Raw genomic sequence first — 23977 nt, 5'->3', positions numbered from 1 at the left:
TAAATACAGTCTATCTATCTATCTATCTATCTATCTATCTATCTATCTATCTATCTATCTATCTATCTATCTATCTATCTATCTATCTATCTATCTATCTATCTATCTATCTCTATATATATATATCTATCTATATCTATCTATCTATCTATCTATCTATCTATCTATCTATCTATCTATATATATATATATATATATATATATCTATATATATCTATATATATATCTATCTATCTATATATATATATGTACATACATATACCGTATATATATATATATATGTACATACATATACCGTATATATATATATATATATATATATATATAGTCATATATATACACACACTGTACTAAAGATATGCAGGAGCAAGCTCTCATGGTGTTTAGATTCAGAGGAGTTCCTGATGGTGTTCATAGATCTATTCTTCAGTACTGTGCAAAGGTGGCTGACATTTTGTGTAACCTGATTTTGATTGTTGCATAGGTACACAGGCCCAATTTACCAGTGTCAGCATGTGTGTTGGTTTATTTATATATATATTTTTTTTAAATCTTTTTATTTGGGTCTTTTCAAAGAAATTGAACAAACATACATAAACATATGAAAACAATGGTAATAAAGCAACTGAAGTACATCGAGGTACATGAATGAACACGCAAATTCAGTTCATGGCTTATGATAAGACCCACAAGGGAAGGGAACCACTTAAGTGCCAGACCTTCCGTAGCGATTACTATCATACTACAATCAAGTAAGTACAGAACTGCCGGGGGGGGGGGGCAAGGGCACCATGCATGCCACCAGTAGCATCCAAATTACAGAAGCCACTGGGAGGAGGGCGCCCCAAAAGGGGAACATACTACGCCCCCCTACTAAACCCTACCCCACCCCCTTAGGGCTCCATCAAGTTCACCATTAGCATCAAGCAGAGATTAGTGGGGGCAATGCTTCCCGACATAATCATTCCAAACGGACCATCTGGCCTGAAATTGTTGCATTCTAAAGGCCGTTAAAGTTAAAGTTTTTTCATAAACACACGATTCCCCCACTATTTGGATGACTTCCCTCTTGGTTGGGGTGTCGTCACTTTTGAGGGGGACAGGGACATCCACCCGCTTGGCATGTGTGGCGCTATGAGCGTAAAAATATTGCCACGCATGTACCGTGGCTGAGATGATGGGATGCTCGACAGAATAACTGCATTTAGATAGTGGTATACTGAGTATGAGGTCAGCTAGAGAACCTTGTGTCACCACCGACTGCTCAATCTGTCTCCAACTAGGTGGCTGGGTAGGCTTCAGCCAATGGAGGGACTGGGTAAGGATAGCAGCCATATGGTATTCCCGTATATCTGGAATGCCCATGCCCCCTATGTGGGGGTGTTTGACCAAGTGTTTGTGGGAGCAGCGAGGCCTTTTTCCGTCCCAGAGAAATTTGGATACCAAAGATTGAACCGTGCGGTAAAACGTTAAGAGAATCTTAATGGGGATAGCCCTAAATAAGTATAAGAGCTTTGGGAAAGTCAGCATTTTAAACGCTGCATTCCTTTCTGACCAGGAGAGATAATATTTGCTGAGTCTAGATAGTTCGTGCGTGAGGGTTTCAAGGAATGGAGTAAAATAGGTTTTGAAAAGATCCCCTATCCTGCTAGTGAGCCTAATACCCAGATAATCAATATGCCCCTTACCCCACTGAAATGGAACCATACCCTGCATATCCTGTTTTAGATTGTCGGAAATTGCTACTCCTAACATATTCGATTTAGTGTCATTTACTTTGTAGTAGGAGACAGAGCTAAATTCCCTGAGAACCTCCTGAGCCGCTTGTAACGAGGATAAGGGAGAGGTCATGGACAAGATAACATCGTCCGCGAACAATGATATCTTGTTAGTAAAACATTTAGTATCTAAACCCTTAATCCCCGGATGGCTTCTGATCCTTTCTGCAAAAGTCTCCATCAATAGAGCAAACACTAATGGTGATAATGGTTTCAAATTTTGTGGAGAACAGACCCTCTGTATAGACATAAGCCGAAGGTGTAGTATACAAGGCCAGTACAGCATCCAATATCTCACCCACCATGCCGAAGCGTTGCAGGACCTTGCGTAAATATCCCCAGTGTATCCTGTCAAAGGCCTTTTCGGCATCAAGGGACAGGAACACTGTGGGGGTACGAGTGGACTCGGCATGGTGGATGAGATTCAGCATCCTCCTTGTAGCATCGGTGGCCTGACGGCCCATGACAAAACCCACCCGGTCCTGATTAATAAGGTCAGGTAAAAATTTGGAGATTCGATTTGCCAGTATTTTCACGTAGACCTTCAGATCCACGTTGAGCAAAGAGATGGGTCTGAAGTTCTTTGCGCAATCCGGGGGTTTCCCTGGCTTGGGCAACGTAATCACAGTAGCCTCCAGCATCTCAGGAGGGAAGGAGGCAGAAGAGGCAGCCCTGTGGAACACCCCCCAGAGTCTGGGGGCCAAAAGTTGTACATACTGTTTGTAGTACTCCGAAGAGAACCCATCAGGGCCAGGGGCATTGTTGAGGGGCAATGATTGGATTGCTTTAATAATTTCAGTGTCGGTGATAGGGAGGTTCAATTCCGACACGTCTGCGAGTCATAATTTGGGTAGGGAGATCGAAGCTAAAAAGCTATCAATGTCCTCTGGAGACGGTTGGGGAGTGGACATGTCATCCCTTAAGTTGTAAAGCGAGCCATAGTAGTGGCTGAAGGCATCGGCAATGTCTTTAGGGTTGGTCAAAGTCAGTCCAGTAGAGTGATGTGTCAATTTAGATATACGTTGTCGGGCATGTGTGTCCTTCAATTGGTTAGCTAAGAGCTTGCCGGCCTTGTTGCCATGTGCAAACAAATTGGCTTTAAGTCTACGGACATGGGCTTGGTTTTGTCCAAGTAAAAGTAAGCGTAAATCATTTTGAGCATGTGACAATTGGTCACTGATGTCAGGGAGTGGGGCACGTTTATTAGTCGTTTCTAATTGTTGGATCTTGCATAAGAGATCTTCCATACGATGCCTGCTCTGCCTTCGTATAGTGGCACTGTTAGACATGAGAAAACCCTGCATAAATGCCTTATGGGCATTCCAGACGACAAATGGGCATATGTCCCCATTGTCATTGATTCAGAAGAATTCCTCCAGGGCCACTCGGACCTCAGAGGAAGTCCCCGGATCACAAAAAACACTGGTGTCATTTTTCCATCTGTTAGCCCTCGTGGTAAATGCCCGAGGGCCGACAGTTATGGATATGGGAGTGTGGTCCGACCACGTGATTTGGCCTATGGAAGAGTCCACAATTTTTTGCAGCAAGAATTCACGGAATTTGTCCGTGAAAAACATGTCTATTCTTGAGTACGAAGAATGCACTTTCGAAAAAAAGGAGTAATCCCAATCCGTACAATGGTAACATCTCCAGACATCTTGTAATCCCGTGGACGACAAAAAGTCAGAAAGGTCTGATCTGCGGGGTGCTTCTGGGCATCCCTGGAGATGTCCTGACGAACATTGGCAACCAAGTTCATGTCCCCCCAAGGATCACATGACCCTTGATATCAGGTTGAAGACGCTTCCATCATTTTTTTAGGTATGAAATCTGCTTCACATTTGGAGCGTATACGTTAAGGATGGAGTAGGCAATGTTGTTAATTTCACAGTGCAGAAGGATAAAACGGCCGTCTGGATCCGAGTGGTGGGAAAGATATTTATAGGCCACAGAGTCCTTGATGATAATTGGCACTCCTCCTTTTTTCTTGGGGCCATTGGCGTAGTAGGTATGTGGAAACTGTTTACTGGAGAGCATGGGAGGAGCTGCGGCACAGAAGTGAGTCTCTTGTATAAGCATAACGTCACATCTTTGGGATTTAATTTCTCTCCAGAGCATATGTCATTTAAATGGGCTGTTTAAACCATGCACATTCAAGGAGGTCAGCTTAAAGGCCATGGTAAGGTAGAGGTGGTGAGGAGATGTTCAAAAAGCAAAAAGTAAAATATATAAAGCCTCAATGGAAAATAAAGGTAAAACAGATGTAGGTTCCTACCCCAATCCGCTGTGTCAGTGACAGTCCTGAGTACCGAAAGTCTGGAGGGCTCTGTGCAGAAGATGTAGTAGCCGGGTAGTAGTGGAGAGGCACTGTAGAATAAGACGCTTGTTGCGATGGGTCGCAGATAAGGTGAAAAAGAAAAAAAATAGAGGTAAAAGTAACAACAAACAAGTAAATAGCACTTCAAATGCCAAGCACAGTAATCAAAATAATAAAGATACGGCAATGGGCGCAGAAATTTTGACTGTGCCAAACTTTAAAAATAGATGATAACCAAATGGAGATCTGAGCAGTATTGGAACCACTAATCCGGGGAAACTGGGAAGAAAAAATACCATTCGTAGCCGAACAGAACTGTCGGAGTAGGTAGAGCGAACAGTTAGAGCATATAGAGGGTCAACTCTTATAGAACTATAAGGCCCTTGGCTGCCAAACTATTCAGCTTGGTGAGGAGAGCTCAGGGCCTCGATCAGGAGAATGGTCCCCAGGAGGGGTGTCAGTTTCCAGAATGTCCCATTGGCGCAGGAGATCAATACCACGTTCAAGTGATGTAATCTTGAATTCCTTATCCCCCCTGGTGACTATAAGGGTGGCAGGGTAGTTCCAGTGGTACTGGATTTGATGGTTTCTGAGGGGTTTGGTAATAGTCACTAGATTTCTCCTGCGGTTCATAGTATGAGCAGAAAGATCCGCATAAAAGGACAAGCCCTGCCTACTAGCTGGGAGATCCACAGCCTTCCTCACTCTCGCCATTAGCTGCTCTTTCCCTATGTAAAAATGAATTCTTGCAATGGCATCCCTTGGATACTTGGCGGGGATGTGTTTAGGCTTTGGAAGCCTGTGGATCCTATCAATGGCCAGATCCCCCAGAGCTGTGTTAGGAAGGATCTCCTGCATAATGGATGTGAGGAATGCTGCAAGATCAGGAGGTTTGACAGTTTCAGGAATACCTCTGATTTTAATGTTGTTCCTCCTGGAACGATCCTCAAGGTCCGCTACCTTTGATTTAAGCCAAACCAACTCATCATCATGTTCATTGTGGGCATCCACCATGTTGTTAAAAGTGTCTGCGAATTCCCCCATTTTATTTTCAATAGTAGAAGCTCTTTCAGTGACCGCAGTGACCGCTGAATTACATTGTGACATCAGTTGTAGCATATCTGAGTGAATCGCAGATCTCAAGGAGAGCATCATATCATTTAACATGGAGGCCATCACAGGTTGATCCCCCGCAGGGATGGCTGCAATGGTGTCCTGGAACTCCAGGGTGTCATCTAATGTGATACTGCGATGAGAGGGCGGCAGTTTATGAGAGGTCTTTTGCTTGGACTTTACAGGGCTGTTAGACTGTGAGTCCGGGGTGGAGTGAAGGGAGAAGCCCAAGGGGTTTGCCTGGGTGCTCGGGGATTGTCCCCTCTGAATCGAGTCTGCTTGCTGTGGTAGATTAGACTGTCTGTGTGAAGAGTGTGGCGGGCCGGCGCCATCTTGGCTGCGCGGCCTGGTGTTAGGTGAGAAGTCGATCATCTTACCGGGTTTGCAGCGGTCTTTGCTCTTTGGTGGCATGATCGGAAGGTGCCAAGGGATGTCAGGTACGTAGCTGGGTGACCGTGGAGTGACCCTCTCCGTGGTAAATGCTCCGATCCGTCTGTTTAGCGAGGAACTGTAAGCTCACGCTGCCATCTGCCTCGCTAGCCGGCTCCACCCCGATTTTATTTATATATTTTAATAGCCCAGCTTTATCTATCAAAGTAGAACCAAACTCAAAAAGTGAAGATTTTCTATGTTATAAGGAAAATTTAGAAACGTTCATTGTGCCCAAGCCGGACCCTTTGTCTGGAATTCGTCCTGAATTATAACAGCAATTCCTTGCATGTGAGGACAGCTAAGCACTCCTGTGCTTATTGTTGTACAGTATATCTGAAGTGTAGGGTCATCCAAGGTGGGGGCCCTGAAGGCTGCAGCAGAGGTGCAGCGGGCGAGCAGAGAGAAGACATTACTCAGAACCCACCTTTGCACCGAGGCCTGCCTCTGTGCTCAATAGACTAGTGCTGCCACCAATGCAGTGACAATCCACATCTGGTGGCAGGCAACTTGGCAAGTGACAACCCTCATCTATTGGCAAGCGGCGTTGCAAGTGACAACCCACATCTGGTGGCAGGCGACATGACAAGTGACAATCTGCATCTGGTAGGCGACGTGGCAAGTGACAATCTGCATCTGGTGGCAGGAAAGGTGGCACGTGACAATCCGCATCTGGTGGCAAGTGACAAGCTGCATCTGAAGGCAGGTGATGGTGCAAGTGACAAGCTGCATCTGGTGGCAGGCGACGTGGCACGTGACAATCCGCATCTGGTGGCAGGCGAAGTGGTAAGTGACAATCCACATCTGGTGGCAAGTGACAAGCTGCATCTGGTGGCAGGCGAGGTGGCAAGTGACAATCCGCATCTGGTGGCAGGTGACGTGGTAAGTGACAATCCACATCTGGTGGCAAGTGGCAAGCTGCATCTGAAGGCAGGTGATGGGGCAAGTGACAAGCTGCATCTGGTGACAGGTGACGTGACAAGTGACAATCCGCATTTAGTGACAAGTGACAATCTGCATCTTCAATTATTTGGCCTCAACACCAAACAATATGTCTGGCGGAAGTCCAATACAGCTCACCATCCAAATAACACCATTCCTACAGTAAAGCATGGAGGTTAAGAAAAGTATAGTATAGTGAGTCCTGCGCTGTCTAAACTAGAGCGATAAAGGGATAAAAAGGAGACCCCAGATGCTGCTAGTACCGGAACTGGTGACCAAACAGTGTAAGATATATAAACAGTGGGGGGTACTGCGCTTCTGGGTAGGTGAACAATAATAAATAATAAATAAATAAATAAATAAATAAATAAACTATACCTGGTGTGTGTGACTATCACAGTATATACAAAGGGGAACTAAATCATATAAATAAAATTCGTATTCATAGTGAACAAAGGTAAAAAAGCAATAACCTAAAAAACACTTAATGTGTTAATCATTCTTTAGTGATAAATAAAGTGCTCAGGTGCATATATATTAAACCACAGTGTCCTCTGTGCTTCACAGAAACTAAATCGCGGTCTGGGTGTAAATAAAGTCCAAAAACTGAGAAAATGTGTGCAAGTGAATAAGTATGAGTCCACAGGTGCTACTCCTTCACCAAACACCGTGCTACAAAAAGTGAGGTGCTTCTCCTTCTCCCCTCAGGGTGTTCAAGCCTCTCACCTTAAAGACTAAGGGTAAAAGCCTTAATAGTAATCCAGGGGGCTCCTCTCCAGTTATATGCCGTACTCCACTAGTGTCAGATATCTGGGCTACTGCAGATGATAAGACTCCCTCTCCCTCTCCAGATTCTCCACAGTTCCAATGGCTCTCAAAACAGAATGCTCAAAATAGTGCAGTATGTCTGGATAACGGGTACTTTATTAAACATATCTTTAAAACTACTCACATTTGTTGAGTATACAAAGCGCAAATACAAGGGATAGCGTCGGAGTGGGATCGCAGTCCTCACTTCTGCGATGTGCGTCACTTCCGGTCCGAACGTCCCTACGCGTTACGCCACTTCCGCGTCACGTGGCTTCTTCAGGGGTAGCTATTGGACGCGTGTGACGCTCATAAATACTGTTGAGGCCGGATGTACTTACATCGCCATTTTGGATAAGGTTATTGGATTGATTAACCGAAAACCGGATATGCCAATTCCGCCATGATACTGGAGCCCGCTCCGGGCTTCCAAAGTGGTTGATATTCTCATAATTTGGTCTGTAAATATCGAATTGCAACTAACTATATAAATACAGAAAGGGCAATCAGATTCATAATGAAGTACGAATAAATCAAACCACATCCATTGAAGTTGTTCACGGAGGACTGTGTCCCGGGAGTGTAGCACATATTACCATTACTGAATATTTAATGCTGAAACCTAATGATATATAATCTAAAATTTCTAAAAATTAAAATACAATTAAACTGATAAACCCCGAAAGAGATAATATTATAAAACACTGGATCGAAAAAATTCATTCATAAATGATCCTAAATACACCATCTCTCATCATCTGTCCACTATCCTATGACTATATCTTCCTAGTTTCTGAAATGGGCTCCACCTAGTGGTAGGAACATATTATACATTTTTTCTCTTTTTTTCCCTCCCGTTGAATAGGACCCATTGAATATATTAAACTTTTTTAATAATTTTAATATATATCTGACACACTATATAATTGTTTTTATCTATGTATGCATATCTGTTTTTTTAGATACATGTATATACTAATTTTTGGGATATATCATATATATGTTTTAGATGAATCAGTGATTATGTTATTTAGGATAATTTATGAATGTCTGATATCAGATATCTGACACTAGTGGAGTACGGCATATAACTGGAGAGGAGCCCCCTGGATTACTATTAAGGCTTTTACCCTTAGTCTTTAAGGTGAGAGGCTTGAACACCCTGAGGGGAGAAGGAGAAGCACCCCACTTTTTGTAGCACGGTGTTTGGTGAAGGAGTAGCACCTGTGGACTCATACTTATTCACTTGCACACATTTTCTCAGTTTTTGGACTTTATTTACACCCAGACCACGATTTAGTTTCTGTGAAGCACAGAGGACACTGTGGTTTAATATATATGCACCTGAGCACTTTATTTATCACTAAAGAATGATTAACACATTAAGTGTTTTTTAGGTTATTGCTTTTTTACCTTTGTTCACTATGAATACGAATTTTATTTATATGATTTAGTTCCCCTTTGTATATACTGTGATAGTCACACACACCAGGTATAGTTTATTTATTTATTTATTTATTTGTTATTTATTATTGTTCACCTACCCAGAAGCGCAGTACCCCCCACCGTTTATAAAGCATGGAGGTTGTAATATCCTGTTATGGGGGTGTTTCTCTGTAGCAGGGACTGGAGCACTTGTCAGGAAAGAAGGAAAAGTGATTGGGGAAAAATACCGTCAAAATCTTGATAAAAATCTACTGCTCTCTGACAGAAAGTTGTAAATGGGAAGAAGGTTTACTTTCCAGCATGACAATGACCCAAAGCACACAGTAAAAATGACCATACAGTGGTTGAAGGAGAAAAGGGTGAGTGTCCTTGCATGGCCTAGTCAGAGCTCAAACTTAAACCCCATTGAAAATCTGTGGAATGAATGGAAAACTGCAGTCCCCAAATGATCACCATCAAATTTAACTGACCTTGAGCAGTTCTGCAAAGAAGAGTGGGCAAATATTGCAAAGTCTAGATGTGCGAAATTAGTGGAGACATAGTCCAACAGATTAAAGGCTGTAATAAAAGCAAAAGGTGGTCCAACAAAATACTGACATAAGGAGGTGATTATTTTTCAAACTCAGTGATCTGTTTTTGATTTTTTTCTCTGACACCGTTGGTGTTATGTCTTTTACTTGGATGTTATAAATTGCACTAGTAAATGCAGCTGGATCAAATAAAAACTGTGTCTGTCTTTATTTCACACTGCAAAGCAACATCATGTGATTATTTTAAAGGGGGGAGGGGATTGGTTTGTAGTGAAGTTTTAAAGTGTGTTGTATGAGTGAAAATGTATATTCATTTAATTATGTATCTGTTGGGTATAAAAGAGGTTAGCATTTTGTGCTTTGATTGTAAATATATTTTTTAAGCCATGTGATCTCCCTTTTTCTATTAACCCTTTTTTCTATTTAATAGATAATACATATACATGCATAAATACAATTTAGTGAATAATGTTTTCCAGTTGCTTGGGTATCGGTACACATGGGTAAGGCCTGCATGTAGGCTGGATCTACTGTAAAAAGGCCAGTTATTTGATTTTACCGACAGCCCTAACTTTCCTGAACCGACCCAGGCCCAGAGCAGTAAAATAGAAATACATTTTTAGTTTCTTAAAATTCAAAGACTGTGGCTGTTTTCTAAAGCATAGTAGAGTGATACTTTGATGTACACTTTGAGAATACCTGGTGAAGGATAAAAATAACAGAATATATTGTAAAGCAACAATGGATATGCTAGGAGTACAGGAGGACTTTTTTTTGAAAAAATAAAATATTTTCTATATTTCATTTTATTGCTTTAAAGATGTGAATACCCACGACGCAACAGAATAGAAATCTTTTTTAGGTACACGGGCTCACTGGAGAGCACACAGGATGAAAGGGACAGTCTCTAAATAGCATATACTGTATTTATCCCGCCATATTTACTTTTTACTATTTTCTACATTCTAACCTTACTAAGAGACCCTAATACTGTGCTTATCTCCTTTTAGTCATTGTAAATGTTCAGCAAATCAGAAAATATATGGTTAAGGTGAGAAAGTACCCTTGTGCTGCTTAAAAAGGCTGACTGATACATCCAACTCTGTTCAGCAATGTAGTGCAGCAGAATGAAACCTAGGTATGGCTGGTTAACAATGAGTTATGTTCACATGGAAGCCACATTAAAAAATAAAAGCTGTTTTGTAAATAAATAAAAGTATATCACCCAACCAGTTAGGCTGCTGCAAAGGAAAGCCTTGGAATGATTGAAATCTACTCTAGGAGACCCCAACTAAACATCAAAAAGCTGTCAATTTCCACCTAGCAAAAGAGCCCTGCTTGGATTCAATCCTGGTTTGGGTGAAAAGATTCACTCATGGCTAGACAGCACAGATGCTCAATGAGTGTCTACATGCAACACCTAAATAATTCACCTAAAGGTTGCCATACATGGCCCCAGGGCTGGTGCAAGGATTGTTGACACCCAAGGCAAAACCTCATTTTACCTACCCCCCCCCTTGGCTCTGCCCCTTGTTCCACCCCCTTTGCCCTCCCTGTGGAGGTGGCAGGGGTGGAGATTTGTTCTGCGCTTCTCCACCTATTTCTTTAGCCGTGGTCTGCAGGCCTGCACCTGTGCCTCTGAACCCAGCCTGAAGACAAATAGTGGTGGCTCGCTTCCTCATGCCAGTCGTGGTCTGCAGGCCCCGGGCCCATACCTGCGCTTCTGGACCCGGCTGAAAGACCCTGGAAAACAAACAGTGTTGGCGCACTTGCTGGACATGCCAGTGGCAAGCCAGCGCGGCTTGGCCTGGTGCCTTGAATAAAAAAAGATACACTGAGCTAGTGGTTAGATCTTCCCATCATTTAAGAAATATCACACAGGTCTTTGAACTGTCAAAATTCCCTAAGCTTATTATGCAGGACTGGTGCTGGTCTATCTTGTCTTCTAGGCAAGATTAGCTACTTGCACCCCCCCCCCCCCAAAAAAAAAAATAAATGTACACGTCGTGTCCCTGGACTATACAAGGATTCTGCTGTCACCTCTGATCACTGTGGTAACAGCAGAGCCCTCACTAATCCAAAGTTGCAGAGGGAAGTTTTTGGAGCAATGACTGGCAGGCTGCACATTGGGCAGCTCTCCGGTGCTGTAGGGAAGCTAGTAGTGTGCAAACAATCAGCGATGTGTTAGAACACAATGGGATCAATAGACAGCAATCAATAGATGGAGCTCACGGACACGTCAGCCATCATCTGATGTTTTCCAGAAGGGACCTCACTGGAACGATTGTGGGTGTTCCAGTCCTTCCCTTCAGTCACCTCTTCTGTGCTAGGATGTTTAGCCCTAGTCAGAGGCTCTACCAGAAATTTGCCGCTTATTAAACTGTCCCAGTGACTGACCCAAGCTGTCTCCGCACTCCTCCCCCTCCTCTTGTTTGTCTTTCCTGTCAGACTGAGACACCTGGCTCTACCCCCAAGGCAGCAGCAGTTGTGCCCTAGGTGCCCCAGGTGCCCCAGTGTGCCTAGTGGAGAACTGGCCCTGCATGGCCCAGTTTAATTTCGGTGCCACTAATTTAAGCAATGATGATGGTCAGACCTGCTGATAACATCTGCAAGGGAGCACCAGTTCCACATGGGTAAAATCGAACGACAGAAACCTTCTCCTCCCACCCTAACTGGGCCTGCATCCCCGGCCTCAAGTACACACAGCAGCCCAATGGAATACCTGGGCATGTCCACAGCTATAGAAGGAGTTGACAGCATACCACCTGCCACCCACTCACCCTCTATGGCAGGGCAGCCTTTTTAACTGATGAAATACTTGAAGAAAAACTGTAAGTATTTCTATAGAATATTACTCGCAATATATCTTTAGACGTTGGCAACATAGCCCAGGAGTTGAGAATGGAAATAACCATGTTGTGGAAATGCACAGATCACTTAGAGCAGTGGTTCTCAACTCCTGTCATCAGGACCCACTAACAGGTCAGATTTAAAGTATTACCTTGGGGAGATGCAGACTAGAATACTGCAATCACTAAGCAGTAAATTATATGACCTGTGATGCATTTCAGTTATCTTTCAAACCTGGCCTGTTAGTGGGTCCTGAGGACAGGAGTTGAGAACCACTAACTTAGAGACTATATTTGATAAACTTGTCCAATACGTTCATGTTTTAGAGGAGGACAATTTATCACTGAAACACACTGTCTCCCAGACTTGGAAAAAAGGGAACGTTGTCAAGTTCAGGGGGTTCCAGAATCTGTTGGGAACGCTCACCTTCAGTCATACCTTTAAACTTTAGCTTTGAATATACCTGATATAGACTGGTGCCTACACTGAGCACACAGGCCCTTGGCCCCCTAACCACCTGCTGGGGCCCGACCTAGGGACGTCATTGGTAATTTTCATTACAGTAGCAAAGAAGCTCTGCTAACTTCTACATGCAATAAATCAGCAAAAGACTTTAAAGGGAAAATGTTCCAAATATTTAGCAATTGATTACCTACAATTCTGGCTAAATTACATAATCTGAGACCTATCACCTTCCACCTTCAACAACATCAGCTTATTGGTTGCCTAGAGGATCAAACAGTCCCTTCATAAACAATTCCCTTTTTATTCTTACTGTCAGGGTCCGGACTGGTAGCAGGAGCGATGCAGGGAGTGGATCCGCTGTGTCAGTGAGGGATTGGCGTGGACCGTACCGGAGGATCGGTTCTAAGTAGTTACTGGTTTTCACCAGAGCCCGCCGCAAGGCGGGATGGGCTTGCTGCGGCGGTAACTACCAGGTCATGTCCTCTGGTAGCGGCTCAACCTCACCGACTGCTGATATAGGCGTAGTACAAAAGGGACAGGCAGAGGCGTAGTCAGACGTAGCAAAGGTCAGGGCAGGCAGCACAGGTTCAGAGGTGATAGTCGTTAGCAAAGGGTTCGGCAACAGGCAAAGGATTACACAAATAACGCTTTCACTAAGGCAACAAGGCAACAAAGATCCGGCAATGGCTGGAAGGGGCAGGTCACTTATATAGGAAACAGGAAACATGTCACAGGAAACAGGTCACAGGAAACGGGTCACAGGAAACAGGAAACAGGTCACAGGTCACAGGAAACAGGAAACAGGTCACAGGAAACAGGAAACAGGTCACAGGAAACAGGAAGGGAGGTTTGGACCAGGCACCAATTACTGGTGCACAGGCCCCTTAAATTTCAAATGACCTGCGCGTGCGCGCCCTATGGTGCAGGGGCGCACGCTCCGGGAACCATGTGAGCGGGGAGCGGAGGAGGGAGCCGGAGCGGGCACAGGTGAGTGGTTTTGGAACGAACGCTGCTTCTGGACCGGAGCGCTCAGCGTTACAGTACCCCCCCCTTTGGTCTCCCCCTCTTTTTGGTACCCAGAAACCTGAGGATGAGGTTACGGTCCAAGATATTCTCCTCTGGCTCCCAGGATCTCTCTTCAGGACCGCAGCCCTCCCAGTCCACCAAAAAATATCTTCTCCCCCTGACCAATTTAGAGGCCAATATCTCCTGAACGGAGAAGACATCCGAGGTACCAGATACAGGCGTGGGAGGAAGATTCTTGGGGGAAAAGCGATTAAAGACCGCAGGCTTGAGGAGGGAGACATGAAAACAGTTGGGAATTTTAAGTGAGGGAGGGAGATGGAGTTGGTAACACACAGGATTGATCCTCTTCTTGACCTTGTAGGGTCCCAAATAACGAGGACCAAGCTTGTAACTAGGAACCCTGAAGCGGACGTACTTGGAGGAGAGCCAAACTCTGTCCCCAGGAACCAGGACAGGAGGAGACCGACGTTTCTTGTCCGCTTGGATTTTCATGCGGGATGAGGCCTGTAAGAGGGACAGGCGCGTCTCACGCCAGATGGCAGAAAAGTCTTGCACCAGGTCATCCACTGCAGGTACACCAGAGGAGGAGGATAACGGCAGAGGAGGCAGAGGATGACGACCGTAAACCACGAAGAAGTGAGACTTGTTGGTGGCGGAAGAGTCTTTGTGGTTATAGGAGAACTCCGCCCACGGGAGGAGGTCGACCCAATCGTCTTGACGGGAGGAAACGAAGTGGCGAAGGTAGTCGCCCAAGATTTGATTGACCCGCTCTACTTGTCCGTTGGTTTGGGGGTGGTATGAAGAAGAGAAATCCAGCTTGATTTTAAGCCGTCCACAGAGAGCCCTCCAGAACTTGGACACAAACTGGACTCCTCTATCGGAGACAATATGTGAAGGCAGGCCGTGTAACCGGAAGATGTGTTGGAGGAAATGCTTGGCCAACTGAGGTGCGGATGGTAAGGCTGGCAACGGGATGAAGTGCGCCATCTTCGAGAAGCGATCTACGACGACCCAAATTATCGTTTTCCCGTGAGATGGTGGTAGGTCCGTAACAAAGTCCATCGCGATATTGGACCAAGGGGTCTCTGGTATGGGAAGTGGCTGGAGAAAGCCGGCGGGTCTTTGGCGAGGGGTTTTGTCTCTGGCACATACAGAGCAGGACTGTACAAATTCAGAGATGTCCTTCTCCAAGGATGGCCACCAATATCTCCTGGAGATAAGTTGTAGAGTCTTTCGGACGCCAGGATGTCCTGCGAGAAGAGAAGAATGTCCCCACTTAAGAACCTTTAGGCGAAGACGGGGAGAAACATAGGTCTTTCCGGGAGGGAGGTTACGCAAGTCTATAGGTGCCACGGTGACCAGACATTCTGGGGGCACAATGTGCTGTGGCTTGACTTCCTCTCCTGTGACATCAGACGAACGAGAGAGGGCATCGGCCCTGAGGTTCTTGCTCGCTGGACGAAAGTGGAACCTGGAAGTTAAATCTGGCAAAAAATAGAGACCAGCGAGCTTGGCGGGGATTTAGTCTCTGAGCAGACTGGAGGTAAGATAAATTTTTATGATCCGTGTAGATGTTCACGGGATGTACCGATCCTTCCAGTAAATGCCGCCACTCTTCCAAGGCCAGCTTGATGGCGAGTAATTCTCTATCCCCAATAGAATAATTTCTTTCAGCGGGAGAGAAAGTCTTAGAGAAAAACCCGCAAGTAACTGACTTGCCTCTCGTAGTCTTTTGCATGAGCAAAGCACCAGCACCAACAGAGGAAGCGTCTACTTCCAGGTAGAACGGCTTAGTAGGATCCGGTCTGGACAGAACTGGGGCGGTGGCAAAGGCAGACTTAAGACCGCTGAAGGCCTTCTCGGCCTGGGGCGGCCAAGATTTCGGGTTAGCCCCCTTCTTGGTTAGGGCTACAATTGGTGCCACAAGGGTGGAGTAATGCGGGATGAACTGTCTATAATAGTTTGCGAATCCGAGGAATCGCTGGATGGCCTTAAGGCCAGAGGGACGAGGCCAGTCCAGGATGGCAGACAGTTTGGCAGGATCCATTTGTAGTCCCTTGGCAGAAATGATGTAGCCCAGGAAGGGAAGGCTGGTACGGTCGAACAAACACTTTTCAAATTTAGCGTAGAGACGGTTCTTTCTGAGACGGGAGAGTACTAAGCGGACATGAGCACGGTGTTGATCCAAGTTAGTAGAGAAGATGAGGATGTCATCCAAATAGACCACGACACAGGTATAGAGCAGGTCTCGGAAAATGTCGTTAACGAACTCCTGGAAGACCGCTGGAGCGTTACAGAGCCCGAAAGACATGACTAAGTACTCAAAATGCCCGTCTCGGGTGTTAAAAGCCGTCTTCCACTCGTCACCCTCTCGGATGCGAATAAGGTTATAGGCCCCTCTGAGATCCAACTTGGTGAAGTACTTGGCGCCTTGTAACCGGTCAAAGAGTTCCGTAATCAGGGGAAGAGGGTAACGGTTCTTTACAGTAATGCTGTTGAGACCCCGAAAGTCTATGCAAGGCCTAAGGGTACCGTCCTTCTTCGCAACAAAGAAGAATCCTGCTCCGGCAGGAGAAGAGGATTTCCTGATAAACCCTCTCTGCAGGTTCTCCTGGATATACTCTGACATGGCTAGAGTCTCTGGAGGGGAGAGAGGATAGATTCTTCCCCTAGGCGGCGTAGTTCCAGGTTGCAAGTCAATGGGGCAGTCATATGGCCTATGTGAAGGCAACACCTCTGCCTGTTTCTTGCAAAAAACGTCTGGAAAATCCGCATATGGTTCAGGCAGACCGGGAGGACTAGAAATAACAGGTGCAGACTTGACTCGTACCGACTTGAGACATCTGCCGAAACAAGCCGAACCCCAGCTTCGAACCTCTCCGGAGGTCCAATCCAGAACGGGACAATGGCGCTGGAGCCAGGGCAGACCCAAGAGGAGTTCTGAGGTGCAATGGGGTAACACAAAAAACTCCAATCGCTCAGAATGCAGGACTCCGATGTCCATCTGGAGGGGTTCTGTACGGAACTGCACCATACCGTCGAGTCTCTCTCCATTAACTGTGGAGATGAAGATGGGCTTCAGTAAACGAACCACAGGGATGTGGAACTTGTTCACCAGCGAGGCGTCGATGAAGTTACCGGCTGAACCGGAATCCAGAAAGGCAGAGGCAGCAAAGGAGATCTTGGCGGACACGGAAATCCGCACGGGTACCGTAATGCGCGGAGAGGAGGTATTCACACCTAGCAACGCCTCTCCCACGTTGACTAGGTGCGAGCGTTTCCCTGACGCGGTGGACGGAGAGGACAGTCCTTTAGAAAGTGCTCAGTACTGGCACAGTACAAACAGAGGTTCTCGTCTCTACGGCGGTTCTTTTCTTGCGTGGTCAGGCGAGACCGATCCACCTGCATGGCTTCCTCGGCGGGAGGCCCAGAAGAGGGTTGCGGTGGAGGCTGGAAGATAGGCGCCAGACGAGGAAAGCATCTGGGACGAGCACTTCCCTTTTCCTGTAGCAGTTCCTCTCGTCGCTCAGCAAAACGCAGGTCAATCCTGGTGGCCAAATGGATGAGGTCACTCAGGTTGGTAGGGACTTCTCGTGCGGCCAGGACATCCTTTATGGCGCTGGACAAGCCTTTCTTAAAGGTAGCACAGAGCGCCTCGTTATTCCAGGAGAGTTCCGAAGCCAGGGTGCGGAAACGGATAGCATAGTCTCCGACAGAGGAACTCCCCTGGGACAAGTTCAATAACGCAGTCTCTGCTGAGGCAGCCCGGGCTGGCTCCTCAAAAACACTCCGGAATTCCACAAAGAAACTCTGGACACTGGCAGTGGCAGGATCGTTGCGGTCCCAAAGTGGTGTAGCCCAGGCCAGGGCCTTCCCCGAAAGCAGGCTAACGACAAATGCCACCTTGGCTCGTTCCGAGGGGAACTAGTCAGCCGACATCTCCAGGTGAAGGGAGCATTGGGATAGGAATCCGCGGCACAACTTGGGATCACCGTCGTACTTGGCCGGCATGGACAGACGGACTCTAGAAGTGGCGGCGGCCACAGGCTGCGGTGGTGAAGCAGATGCAGGCGGTGGAGGCGGCTGCTGCTGTGCTGGAAGAAGCTGCTGCAGCATGGCGGTCAACTGTGCCAGCTGTTGACCTTGCTGAGCGATCTGCTGCGACTGCTGGGCCACAACTGTAGTAAGGTCCGCGATACTAGGCAGAGGCACATCAGCGGAATCCATGGCCGGATCTTACTGTCAGGGTCCGGACTGGTAGCAGGAGCGATGCAGGGAGTGGATCCGCTGTGTCAGTGAGGGATTGGCGTGGACCGTACCGGAGGATCGGTTCTAAGTAGTTACTGGTTTTCACCAGAGCCCGCCGCAAGGCGGGATGGGCTTGCTGCAGCGGTAACTACCAGGTCGTGTCCTCTGGTAGCGGCTCAACCTCACCGACTGCTGATATAGGCGTAGTACAAAAGGGACAGGCAGAGGCGTAGTCAGACGTAGCAAAGGTCAGGGCAGGCAGCACAGGTTCAGAGGCGATAGTCGTTAGCAAAGGGTTCGGCAACAGGCAAAGGATTACACAAATAACGCTTTCACTAAGGCAACAAGGCAACAAAGATCCGGCAATGGCTGGAAGGGGCAGGTCACTTATATAGGAAACAGGAAACAGGAAACATGTCACAGGAAACAGGTCACAGGAAACGGGTCACAGGAAACAGGAAACAGGTCACAGGAAACAGGAAACAGGTCACAGGAAACAGGAAACAGGTCACAGGAAACAGGAAGGGAGGTTTGGACCAGGCACCAATTACTGGTGCACAGGCCCCTTAAATTTCAAACGACCTGCGCGTGCGCACCCTATGGTGCAGGGGCGCACGCTCCGGGAACCATGTGAGCGGGGAGCGGAGGAGGGAGCTGGAGCGGGCACAGGTGAGTGGATCTGGAACGAACGCTGCAAACGCTCCGGTCCAGAAGCAGGGACCGGAGCGCTCAGCGTTACACTTACCTCCATAAGATGTACTCTAGGCTGGATAATTTTTTTGTCAGCTCCTTTGATTACCAATTTGGCTGGAGCTGAAATAACTCAATTACATGGTCTGATCATGTTCCAAACTTCCTGGACTTGGTGATCTCTATTCCTTATGCTAAAACATGTGGGAAGCTCACAAAGCATACATTAGAGGTCAATGCATCTCTGCAGGTCCTTGATTATACCAGGATGCAAATCAAAGTAAAGTCTGTCTATTGCGCCAATTGCATCCGATAAAACAATAGCTCCTCTGCAACCCCTCACTCTGTGGGCTGCTACCCTAATTAGAGATCAAATAAAGCCATTGGATATGCACATGGTTGCCAAGTCACTTATGCGGGCCAAAGAAAATATTTAGGAATATTCTAATAAGCCCCATAAGATGTGAATATTAAATTTGACGCCAGACCTTTTCAATCAATGCCTAGTTATTTGTTTCAAACAGACAGCCTGAGGTCCGTAAGTGGGAGTACTATGTCTAAGACCTTTGGGGACTTTTTATTTTATAAATAGTCATAAAAAAGTGCAGCGCTCTCCTTCAATAAAGTGCATTCAAATTATAGTGCATACATAAATATCTGAAAACAGTGTAAAAATCATCTATATATAATATTATGTGAGTCTATCTTTTTATATATATATATATATATATATATATATATATATATATATATATACAGTATACAGTCCATCAATAAATGATTTAATGTCCATGAAAAAAATTGCAGTCCCATACACAAGATACTCTTTAGTAATTTCCTTTGATCACCCAAGTGCCCTTCACCTCACCTATGGGTGTCTTCTCACCTGCTTGAATGGACCTCACTAATTAAAGGAGGTCTACAGTATATGCGCTTTGTAGTGTTAGAAGTGGCACCGCTCCCACTGGGTTTACACTCCAAATCCATGGCTCTCAGCAGCTCTCAGAGTGGTGTCAATCATGTAGGAGGCAAGAGGAAAGAACCATAGTGCAAATCGCTAATAAAACATAATAAAAAGTATTTATTTCCATATACTTTATTGCAAGTTGTACAGATAGGTGGATGCAAAGTGGTGCTAGCTTCTTCCTATAGTATATAGAGTTTAGTAATAGGTGGTTTATACAGAGGGATAGCGCAGAATGTTTTTTTACATTTTTTCACATTTAAACTTTATAATTGCCTCGCCCTGGACAACCACCCTTCTTTTAACCACCTCAGCTCCAGAAGGTTTTACCCACTTCATGACTAAGGCTTTTTTTGCTATTCAGTACTGCACTACTTTAACTGCAAATTCCATGGTCATGTAATACCGTATGCAATTACATTTTTATCATTTTTTTCCACACAACTAGAGCTTTCTTTAAGTGATATTTGATCACCACTGGGTTTTTCATTTTTTGCAAAATAAACAAAAAAATACCAAAAAAACCCCAAAAATGATATTTTCTAATTTCTGTTATAAAACATATCCAATAAAATCAAATTTTGTCATAAAATTAGGTCAAAATGTATTCTGCTACATGTCTTCAGTAAAAAAAAAAATCCATATAAAACGTACAGTAAAACTTTCCATTGTGAGTAATTTGGTCTGCGAGTGTTTTACAAGACGAGCAAAATTTAAAAAAAAATTTTAACCTGATTTTTGAGCGAGGTCTTGCAATGCGAGTCGCTTTGAACAGTCCCATCTAAGTGTAGTATGATCACAGTTTTAATGAAAAAAAGTGGAATGACATTCACACTGTTAAAAACAATATCCAGCATTAAGGAGTCTGGTGCTCATCCATGTAAAGCCACTGGTGTATACGTGGCCAGAGGTCCAGGGGCGCTGGTGGCTCCCAGCGCTTCCTGGAGAACTTGGAGACACTGGGAAACTGTTGAAAGTGAGCAAATAAAACCAGCGCTACAGAGAACCTACTTAGATGCTAGGTGTAAACAGCCACCAACTTACCCCTGAGAGTTGGGGTATAGAATAAAAGTTGTTAATGCTAGTGGTTGGGTTTGGTGCTACCTGTTTTGAGGGGGTATATAAGTGGTATCTGTAACAAGTTTATGTGCAATGGTTTAATAAAAGGGTCTTACTATTGTTGCCCATGTAGTGTAGTAATATGTAAAATGCTGTTGTGCATATTACCTATATCCACTTTACCATTCACATAAAATTACCACTTTAAAGCTTAAAAAGTGCTCCGCGCTTGAGAATAGTGCTAGTGTTCTATATAGTACACATTTAGTGGCAAAACAAATTATTGCAAAATATACCTTTGTTACCCATGCAGTGGTGTTTTTGGTATAATAGTGCTGATAGTGCTGTATAATAGTGCTGTTACTGGGTAAATGCTTGAATCAAAAGGTGCAGAGGACAATATGGAAGTGCCACAACTGAAATAAAAAAAAATACCTGTGATCCCTGGTATCCAGGGTGATTGTATCTGGTAAGTGTGCCAGATATGCCAATAACGTGCAAATGGTACAAGGTGTAAGAATTAAAGTAACAATTGAAATTACACCAAATATCATTCAATTTCTAGTAGTGTGCCAGAAACTTTCAAATATGTGCAGATTAGTGCAAGCAAAGTGACATATACAATCAAATAAAAGTCCCGGTCAGTACATAACTGACAGTATAATAGTCCAAAATATTCCGGGTGTTATTCCATGCAGGTGTTTACTTGTGCATCCACCCGTGGCCCCCCACTAGGAAACGCACTCACCAGAATGCCCCCCCCCCTTGCAACACGGGCAAAAACTTTAATGGGGGGCCATCCGGTTTGAATTGGGATGTCCCCTCTCTGGTCCCTGCTTTCTGGTGGGTCTGGTAAGGCTCAGAAAAAAGTGGAGCAATACCCCATTGTGCAGTATTTTTAAGCTGTTTATTAAGAAAGTGCAGTAAACGTACATTTTAGTATTCACTTGTCAGCGGGATCTCTCGTGCCGTATCGCTTCCACGTTCCACGGCCGAGATCCACTATACCGAAAGTGACCGATGACGCTAATCTCTTCCCTACGCATTTCGTCACTACGACGTCATCTGGAGCGTCTATATATTTTTGTCACAATTTTTTGCAAAATTAAGAAATTAGAAAAAAGTTGTAAAGGTAAAAAACAAATTGAGCCCCCACAACCACTTTAAACTACCTAAGTTGTCTTCTTTAGATCTAAAGCTTTTAAATGCATATATCACTTTGGAAGAACTCTCACAGGTTGTCAAACATCTACCCTCTCTGAGTCTCTTTTATTCGATTTTAATAACATTTTGGACTGGTTGGTTATTGTAGCATTGGAAGTTTCCTCTTTTTGCTCCCGCATGACAAATTATTTATTATGGTGTGAGGGAGTGCTCAGATATTTGCCCTGGAACTGATTTATATACAAGCGGGTGTGCCGACCATGAGAATGGAAGGCAACAATAGTTGGTGAGTGTGCCTTCTATTGGGAATGGGATCACTTACTACATGTGAAGTGGTTTGTTGGAAGTAGAAATTTGGAATAAGGAAGAAAGTCACAAATTTTAACATCTAGAGCTTTCATAAATTTTTAACACCAATATCAGCACTGGGTGTTTATATTTTTGTAACACATTATATAAGTATGTGTGTTTATATATGTTTTCACAGTGTTACATTTAAAGTGGTACACTGTTACTTTTATTTTGATATCATTTTTTTGTTCATGGTGGCAGTAGTAAAGTCAATATTATAGATTTAAATACAATTCACTTTTGACATGGTATAGACGTTTTGCACAATATTTACAGTTTTGTCTATAGCTCGGAAATTTATACTTGTACAACACTGGGAAGATGTTGGATGTTGGAGATGTGGCCATGGGAACTATTTGTTTTATCATACATTTTGGCAATGTTTTTGTATCCAACCCTTCTGGTCCCAAGTGATACCTATTTTACAGCAACTTTTAACCACTTGCCGACTGCCTAACGCCGATCTACGTCGGCAGTCAGCCCCTCACAGGCAAAGTGACGTAGGGCTACGTCACTAGCTTGTGAGGGTCTAGGGAGCGTGCGCGCGCCGCCGGAGGTGCGCTCCCGCTCCTGCGTGGTCACGGACCCCCCCGCGCGTGTGACCAGCGGACCCGATGTCCGCCGGTCACTCGGCGATCGGCGGGGGAGAGGGAGAATGTCAGGCAGCTTGTGTAAACAAGCCACCTGTCATTCTCTTCGCTGTAAAGACACTGATCACACGGATCTAGTATGTAGATCCGTTGATCAGTGTCCTTACAGCTCAAGCCACAGCCAATCACAGTAGAAAGCACGCCCCTAGGGATACACACAGCCCCTCCCTCCCAAATAAAGTTAACCCCTTCACTACCAGTGTATTTTTACAGTAACAGTGCATATATATAGCACTGATTACTGTAGAAATGTCACTGGTAACCCCAAAAGTGTCACAAATGTCAGTCAAGGGTCCGATCTGTCCGCCCCAATGTCGCAGTACCACAAAAAAAATCGCAGATCGCCGCCATTACGCGTTAAAAAAAAAACAACAAAAATGACAAAAATCTTTCCCTTTGTTAGTAAACGCGATAACTTTTGCGCAAACCAATCAAAATATGCTTTTTGCGATTTTTTTTACCAAACATAGGTAGCATAAAACAAATTGGCCGAAAATGTTAAAAAATTTTGATTTTTACATTTTTTTTGGGGAAAATTTCATATAAAAAAATGTGAAAAATATTGCTATTTTTGCAAAATTGACGCTCTTTTTTTGTTTATAGCGCGTGATCAAAAAATCGCACAGGTGATCAAATACCACCAAAAGAAAGCTCTGTTTGTGGGAAAAAAAGGATGCCAAATTTGTTTAGGTACAGCGTCGCACGACCGCGCAATTGTCCGTTAAAATCACGCAGTGCGGAATCGCAAAATACCCCCTGGTCGGAATGGGGGTAAAATCTTCCGGGGCTTAAGTGGTTAATATGCTTTTGCCTTTAGATCCAATTCACTTCCTTTGGGACTTACCTTTCCCTGACATCTCCATACATTTAAAAAAAAAAATGGATTGCTCATGTTTTAACTGCTGCAAGGGGAGCAATTCCCCCTAAATTGGTTTTCTACAGCCACCCCATCTCACACCACATTACTAAATATCACTGAGGATATCAGAAAGATATATTTAACACAGCCAAAAATGGGGATACCCTAGAACAGCGATGGCGAACCTTGGCACCCCAGATGTTTTGGAACTATATTTCCCATGATACTCAACTACAATGCAGAGTGCATGAGCTTAATGGGAAACATCTGGGGTGCCAAGGTTCACCAT

Source organism: Pelophylax lessonae (genome assembly GCF_965119305.1).
Source record: "Pelophylax lessonae genome assembly, chromosome: 12".
In the NCBI taxonomy this organism is placed as follows: domain Eukaryota; kingdom Metazoa; phylum Chordata; class Amphibia; order Anura; family Ranidae; genus Pelophylax; species Pelophylax lessonae.
This window is presented reverse-complemented; position numbering follows the sequence as displayed.